The following is an 8,394-nucleotide window of genomic DNA, read 5'->3' as shown; positions in this document are numbered from 1 at the left end:
ATGTGGCTACAAATACTGTACAATACTGAGGAGGGGGAGGGACTAGGGGGCACAATCTGGCTACAATACTTTGTGTGCTTGGGAATGACAATTTCTGATATAGTAAACTTCTGATATAGTAAACTACTTTTCCCAGTCCCTTAGAGTTTACTATAAAGGGATTCTACTGTGGCAAAATATTGGGAAATTTACCAGTACCCTGCTAGCCTATATTTTGAGCAACCAAATTTCCTTGAGCCCTTTTTGCATGTATGCCTAGTATGAACCACTAACACTAGACAGACAAATGAATGGTCAGTAAAAATGAAGGCGGTACAGCAACTCTGCTCTAGCCAGTGGCATAACTACAATTCAACGGGTCACCAGTGAAACTTTGATGAGGCCACACCAATGTCCTCAATCCTTTCCTTGCCTCCTCTTGGTGCCCTCCACAGCCTGGGGACCAATCTTACAAAGGTCATAGAACAAGTTTGGCCATAATGACCTTCACACCCATAACAAGTATAGCCACAAAAACACCTGATCAGGGGTGCAACTAGAAATCACTGTGCCCTCCTGCAAAACTTTGAATGCCCCCCCCCCCCCCCCCCACGTTACGCACAGGTAAACTGAGAACCAATGTTATTCAAATGACTAGTGCACACTTGAATGTGTTTTCCCCATGCCGATAAAAACAGACAGCAGTGAAGCACTGCAGGCATTTTCTCTATCAATTACATTAGCTTCTGTGATAAAACGTGCATGTTTTCACACATACAGACACACGTGGTTAGCAGAAAATGCACACAGAAAATGACAGACAAGTGTGTTCCCAGCCTTAGCTTATCACACTCACTCTGTCCATCTCTGATGGAGCAGAACTGGCTCTGTGCAGACCTCTCCAGCATCACTACAGTACACGGCACTTGTTTGAGGGGTAGAAAGGCTGGAGGTAGAGCAGTGCTGTACACAACGCACAAAGCCCTGCTGAAAATTGAATAGGGGCTGTCTACAAATCTTTGTCTGCAAAACTTTGTATGATTCCTTATCAGTGGCTGAGCAGATGCAGTATTAGAACAATTGAGCAGAGAGCAGGGAGTTTTTTTTTCTCCATGCCCTTAGTTGTCAGTATCTCAGGACAGGGAAAATAAACTTCTCCCCCATGGGGTTTGCAGGGTCTATTGTTACGCCCCAGTACCTGATCTGAAGTATAGTCCCCTGTAACAGAAGAAGGGAAGGGACCCCCAAACAGCCCTGACTGCTCCCATTTAATTATGCCCCTGGTTCCAGCCTTGACAATCACAGCATCCCAGTCTATGGCCTATGTGGCTTATGCAGAAATATGCCCAGAGTACTGAATGAGACAGATCATTTAAGCCTTAAAGAGAACCTGAGATGGAAATAGTCTCAGGCACCATACTTAACTGGCGCTTGCTTAAGTCCCCTCATCCTTTGCCATCTCCCCGGGTGGCTCCTGTCATCCTCCTGTCATGCTTCATCGTGCATGCACGGCCCGGCCAGGCGCACTTCCATTCCTGGGAGTTTTCTAGCACAGAGTGCTCCCAGCCGCGGGAGTGTGATGGGCGAGCACGCCTGGTCGGGCCGTGCATGTGTGATGGAGTGCAACTAGGCCAGGCTTTTGGGCACTATTGCAGGTGACAGGAGCCACCCAGGGAGACGGCAAGGGACAAGCACCCTCAAGGGGGCTTAAGGAAGCCCCAGGTAATTATGGAACCTGAGATGCTTCTCCTCTCAGGTACACTTTAAATCTGGCTAGCACTTTTCTATGCCTAAAGATAGCCTAAGCCAAGCTGAGCAGAAAAGTATTAGCAGGAAAGTGGAGTTATGTGATGGTCTGCACAGCATAAATGATTATGAATGTCAGTCACATCTCTGAATGAAATGAAGTTTGCACTTTCAAGTTCTTTTATAAGGCTTCATTTAAAAGTACTTGTATCTCCGATGATTGCATTCCGTATCCGTTTCCTCTCCAGCCCAGGTGGCACTCCAGCTGTGGTGCAACCGTAACATCAAAAAGTCATTTGCACAACAAACATGCTTAATTAACCATGGTGTTAAAAATCACATAATAAAAGTAAACCCATCTGATGTCAGTATTTTTATTCCTGCAGAAAGAAATGAGACAATGTGGCCCTTTTTCAATTAACTTTTTCTACCGAGTTTCTCCTAGGTGATATTTTACCACCTCATCAATAAAATACCCTTTAAAGTGGAATTATCTTCCCATAACATAAATTTCATTAACTACACTTAGTTACATTAAAGAACATTTGAAAGTGTTTAGAAGTATTTCCTGTGTGTAAAATCATTTATTTTCACCGCAGAGAGCAGTAGAAACTTACTTATCTCTTGTCATCGGCAAAGGCAAGAACCTCCCTGTGCTTGTGTCTTCACTATGCCACCTCCTTCTGCTGAATGGACACATCACCCTGGCAACAGCTTTGTCACTTCAACAGAAAGGGGAAAGGAGGGGGGGGGGGGGGGGGGGTGAAGACACAGACACAGGTAGATTCTTGTCTTTGCTGATGACAAGAAAAACAAAAGTTTGCTTTCTTAAAACAGAAAGAATTTGCGATAATTCAGGTTGGAGTGAGCTTGAGATGTCTCCCAGTGCATCACTGCTGGATATATGCAAATTAACCATTGTTACCCTTAGAAGCTAAACACACCTCCAGAACCGCTGGAATGCAATGATGTGTCAGCTTGTTAATTTTCTACAGAGCCATAATAATCCAACATGCATACAGACTGTTTCGGATTGTTTGATCCTCATCAGTGCATGGCATGGATTAATTTGGCTCTATGGAGTAGGACTTGTAACACCGAGAGGTACAGACTAACCAGCAAGCTCATGGTGAACCAGATTTCATTGGAGTGTGTGAGGGGTTACAACAGAGCAGGGACAAGGTCCTCCAGCACCCAAGGCTGAGACACCAAAGTGCGCCCCTCCATCCCTGCCACCCCAGCTGTCATACACTGATTGCTATTAGACTAAGAGGGCCACAGGGACCACAACCTCCCCAACACCTTAATATCTAGTTATCTGGCTTGCAGTCACTGCTACTCTTTTCTTATTTCTTTCTACTTTATACACAATTAGGAATGACAGCTGAATGAATTGTATGTGCCCCCTCCTACACTGCGCCCTGAGGCTGGAGCCTCTCCAGCCTATGCCTCGGCCCGGCCCTGGGTTACAATGGTCCTAAAAGCCCCCTTACTAAATGGTGACAAGAGATACAGTTAATAAGCCTCTACTGCTCTGCAGAGAAAATAAATGATTTTACAAATGACATACATGTTACTTTTTGTAACTATGAGTAGTTAAAGAGCACCTCTGGCCAAAAAATGTCTGAGGCCTCTTGCACACTAAATTGGATTCTGATTTATTTATACGATCTTATTTTTGATTCCAATTAATCGGAATCAAAAATCAGATCATATAAAAAACCTGAACCGCATGTAGTGTGCAAGAAGAGGCCTCAATGGCAATACATATATGTAGTCTATGCACTGTGTACAGTTAGATGAACATATAAAGTTAACATCTGGTACACTGTAGTGGATAGAACAGACTCCCATTTGTATATGTAGCAGCACTTTCTTCTTTATCCTCATGCTAAAGTAATCACTCAGCATGTGTCCTCCCCTCCAGCCTTGTTCTCTCCCCTGCCCCTCCTTCCCCTGCTCTCTGCCTGCCTGGATCAAATGACTTCTCTTTTCACAGTGTGTAGGAGAGAAAAAACACAGCAGAAGTGCTGCAGCCTGTCTTATCATGTCTGTCTGCAATAATTCGTATTTCAGATGTCTGTCTGCCTGTCTGGATTAGATTACATCTCTTTTCACAGAGGTTGTAGGTTTGGAGAATCACAAGAGGGGGTGGAGTTATGACATCAATCCCCCAGCATCCTTTGCACCTATCTTAAGGAAAGAAAAAAAAATGGCCTGCGCCCAATTTTATACAAGGGACAGGGATTTCAAGACCATATGTGGAATGTGGACCCTGGGGGTGACAAAATCACAATTTATTAGGTGTGATTTTATATATCTTGCCAATTTATTAGGTTTAAACCAAACTGTAATTTATAATGTAGGTGCTCTTTAATTAAAATTTAGTTTTGGTAATTTAATCCCATTTTAAGCCACCTGCAAGCAAAAAAATACTCGGAATAATTTTGACAGTACTTTTTGACCTACTATTTGGTACTTTTTCAATTTACGGTAATATTGTTCCATTGTGCTTAATTGTCCATGGCAATCACCCCAGTGTGGGGCTTATTGCGCTTTCTTTTTTGTTGCATATAAAATCAGTTTGCCAACTGATTTATCAGAGCAGCTTGTAATGGGCAAATTAAATGTAAGTGCAAAATTATCTTTGTAAGAGGAATTTACTAGAGATGGGCCGAACTATTCACCCGGCAAATTTTTTTCCAGTGATCAAGGGGTGTTCGCGTTTGCCCCCTCAGGCGAATACATGGCGTGTTTGACCCGCCCCCTATACATCATCATTGAGCTAAACTTTGATCCCTTACCTCACAGTCAGCAGGCATACGGCAGCCAATCAGCTATTCCTTCCACCTGGACCACCCACCACCACCACCTATCAGAAAGCCAGCACAGAAGCCATTTTGAGGTCTGTGTTTGGCTTCTCTGCTAGGCAAATGAGGGACAGTGTGTTGTGACAGGGAGAGAGTTAGGTAAGCCTGTGTTCTGTGTCCTTAGTAGTATAGTAGTTGGGAGCGTGTCTTTTTAGCAATGAAGGAAAAGACTAAAAAACCATTAGGTCCTTTTTGATGTGATCCACTTCACTTCAAACAATTCACTATATTCATAGAAAGGACTTAAAATGTACATGAAGCACAGAGTCTTGCAATTCTTCTGGTACAAAAATCTTTATTGGTACAAATACAAAATTCTTTTCTTAAAAAAGAGAAAAAGGATCTCTATAGGGTGCTCCTCATTAGCATAAATATTCACAGGAATTTCAATAGTTATTGGTAGTAAAGGCTTAAAACATTCAGCAGAGTATCAATTGGCAACGACACGTTCGTTTCGGGCAATGAATGCCCTTCATCAGGCCACTGTGTAAGCACTTTCTACAAAATAATCAAAACAAAATTCCAATTAACGCATTAATATAATGTATCAACAAGCAAAAAAACCACACCCTAAAGAGAGTTCACAAGAAGAGAAAATATAGACCAAGTGTGTTCCACACGAGGCCCAAAATTAGGGCCTCCACACAACGTCTAAGAACAACGTCTTTTCATATTCTTAGACGTTGTGTGGAGGCCCTGATTTTGGGCCTCGTGTGGAACACACTTGGTCTATATTTTCTCTTCTTGTGAAATCTCTTTAGGGTGTGGTTTTTTGCTTGTTGATACATTATATTAATGTGTTAATTGGAATTTTGTTTTGATTATTTTGCAGAAAGTGCTTACACAGTGGCCTGATGAAGGGCATTCATTGCCCGAAACGAACGTGTCGTTGCCAATTGATACTCTGCTGAATGTTTTAAGCCTTTACTACCAATAACTATTGAAATTCTTGTGAATATTTATGCTAATGAGGAGCACCCTATAGAGATCATTTTTCTCTTTTTTAAGAAAAGAATTTTGTATTTGTACCAAGAAAGATTTTTGATATTTCTGTGTCCTTAGTGCAGATTCTTGCTGCTACCACATTGTCCTGAACAGATAAGCCCTTCTTAGGGCTGATACATTGTTTTTCTTGCTATTGTATTGCTCTAATGTGGCCAGTGCGCAACTTAGCTGTTGGAGACAGGTCTGCTGGTCCTATTAGTGGACCGACCATAATCCAATAAACCTTTACACCACTACTGGCATCCAATATCCACTACTGGCCCCTGTATAAGACATCAGTGCTGTTGGAGAAAGGTCTGCTGGTCCTAGTAGTGCACTGACCATAACCCAATAATCCTTCACACCACTACTGGCATCTAGTATCCACTACTGCACCGTGTATAAGGCCTCAGTGCAGTATCAGTGTTTTTTTGGTCACTTAACTGTCACGGAAGAACCTCAGCCTGACCATAGAGACTGGAAAACCGCGATCACCTGCACTCCTACGATTGTGCGCATAGGCATGGCAGCCACTTCCCACCACTACACAAATATTGCCACCAAGAGGACTAACATTTATGTCCTGGAAGTGTCAACTAGTAGAAACAAAGAAATGCTCACCTGACGTAATCAACAAAGGTCTTTGCGGTTGTTTGCAGACTTTGGTGCATTAAACGTGGCATTTAGTCTGTAAGTGTGATAGATGTGTACATACGCCGGAAATTTTAAAGCACTTTATTCCAACCAATTTAGGAATACAATGTGATTTCTGGCCTTTATGCCGGCATGTCCCTGTCCAGGTGTTAGGCCCCTTGAAACAACTTTTCCATCAGTTTTGTGGCCAGAAACAGACCCTGTAGGTTTTAGAATTCGTCTGTCCTTTGAAGTCTATGGAGATTTGCCAGATTCGCCTGTTCGTCAACTTTTGAGGAATTTCATGTTCGCCGTTTGCAAATCTTAAATTTGATGTTTGGCCCATCTGTAGAATTTACACACGGCTTTTGCTACCAATAGTGTTCCTGAGTTCAAGTACACTTCAGCATCCCATGTTCGGAGTCATTTTTTAGGCTGTTACTCAAACAACAGGAAACCTGAATTAAAAAGGCAACGAAACACCTCACAAAACTGCGGTAATTTGGTGATTTACTTCCATACCAGTTACGTTTTTGAGCAATTTTTTTTTCGGAGGTTAGGATTATAATGTACTTACTTTTTCTTTTATCCTCTGGCAGTTGCCTCAATCTCTTCCCAGTCCTGCAGCACGGGTTACGCAACTAAAAGGCTATGAAAATAGTATACAGCTGTAAACTGAAAGGGAAGATCATACTCATCTCTAGAGCCTCTGCAATTTTAAATGCATTTCATGGTTCTTGCCTGGGAGTCTTTTTTCGTACATAGAGAACTTCAGTAGATCTTTTGTCTGTCTCGGGCTTTAGTCTAGATGGAACACATTTATTACCTTTTGTGCTCTGTTTTGCTATTGTATTTGTATCTTACGTATTTATAGATGTGAAAGAAACCCATATGTTTGCGTGCCTACTTCACTTTGAATGTTTATTTAGTGCTGTTGTACCGACATCAATAAACCCCGGACATCAATAAATCCAAGACATTTTTTACCACTTTTCTGTAATATTCTTAGCTTTAAAATATTCTTAAAGCGGACCTGATGTAAAACTAAAACCACCGCTATCAGCACAGGCAGCAGAATTTATAACAGACTACCTGGAATAAAATGTCTAAAAACTGACCACTTGTGCCACAAAATCCAGGTTTTGTTGGTTAGCCATGCCTCCTTTCAGAAAAACTGCCATGGCAGTTTTCTGCCTTTGCAAACACTTTGTGTCATCTGTGGGTAGGAGGAGCCTTATAGTGAGGCCAGTTGCATGTGGTATTAGTTCATTAGTCATGGAGATAATTCAAAGACATGTACAAAACTCAAGAAGAGGACAAGCACCATCACTAGTACTAACTGAATGACATCAGGCTGATAATGTATATAAATACATGTGTGCAGAAAGGTCAAACAAATTGGGAATAATTCAAAGACATAACATAACAACAAAAGTTGTTTAGGTGATACCTTTAATAATTAACTGTATACGATTTCTTTGCAAGCTTTTGAAGCTTTAAGCTTCTTCTTCAGGCATGTTTCAGAACTGGATCAGAACCATGGTTCTGATCCAGTTCTGAAACATGCCTGAAGAAGAAACTTAACCTCTTGAGGACTGCAGGGCTAACCCCCCTAGTGACCAGGCCATTTTGAGTAAAATTGGCCACTGCAGCTTTAAGGCCAAGCTGCAGGGCCGCACAACACAGCACACAAGTGATCCCCCTCCCCCCTTTTCTCCCCACCAACAGAGCTCTCTGTTGGTGGGGTCTAATCGCTCCCCCCATGTTTATTTTTTTATTGTAAATATTATTGTTCCTGTTTTTTTTTTTTAAACTGTTTCTTTAAACCCTCTCCCTTCCTCCCTCCCTCCCCACAGCCTGATAACTCCTTTAACCACTTCACCACTGAGGGGTTTTACCCTTAGAGCACCAGAGCAATTTTCACCCTTCAGCGCTCCGTCTATTCATTCATCTATAACTTTATAATTACTTATCACAATGAAATGAACTATATCTTGTTTTTTTCGCCACCAATTAGTCTTTCTTTAGGTGGGACATTATGCCAAGAATTATTTTATTCTAAATGTGTTTTAATGGGAAAATAGGAAAAAATGTATTATTTTTCAGTTTTCGGCCATTATAGTTTTTAAATAATGCATGCTACTGGAATTAAAACCGTTATAAAACCGTTTAAATTATGTGG

The 8,394-nt window shown here is 41.7% G+C and overlaps 1 long non-coding RNA gene across 2 annotated transcripts in view; it reads right to left on the bottom strand.

Annotated features, from left to right (window-relative positions):
• Positions 1 to 1,912: 1,912 nt before the first annotated feature.
• Positions 1,913 to 8,394, bottom strand: part of LOC137543858 (uncharacterized) — a 41,211-nt gene continuing 34,729 nt past the window's right edge. The window contains exons 3-4 of one of the 2 annotated variants that reach the window (XR_011025651.1): positions 6,790 to 6,861; positions 1,913 to 1,990 (exon numbers count right to left, since the gene is read on the bottom strand). This is a non-coding gene — a long non-coding RNA (uncharacterized lncRNA). Of the gene's footprint in view, positions 1,991 to 6,354; positions 6,671 to 6,789; positions 6,862 to 8,394 lie in introns of those variants that run through there. The other variant, XR_011025650.1, reaches the window with a different exon arrangement.

The sequence above is a fragment of the Hyperolius riggenbachi genome, chromosome 2 (genome assembly GCF_040937935.1).
Source record: "Hyperolius riggenbachi isolate aHypRig1 chromosome 2, aHypRig1.pri, whole genome shotgun sequence".
Taxonomy (NCBI): Eukaryota; Metazoa; Chordata; class Amphibia; order Anura; family Hyperoliidae; genus Hyperolius; species Hyperolius riggenbachi.
Note: the sequence above shows the minus strand (reverse complement) of the source record. Positions and strands in the feature narration are given on the sequence as shown.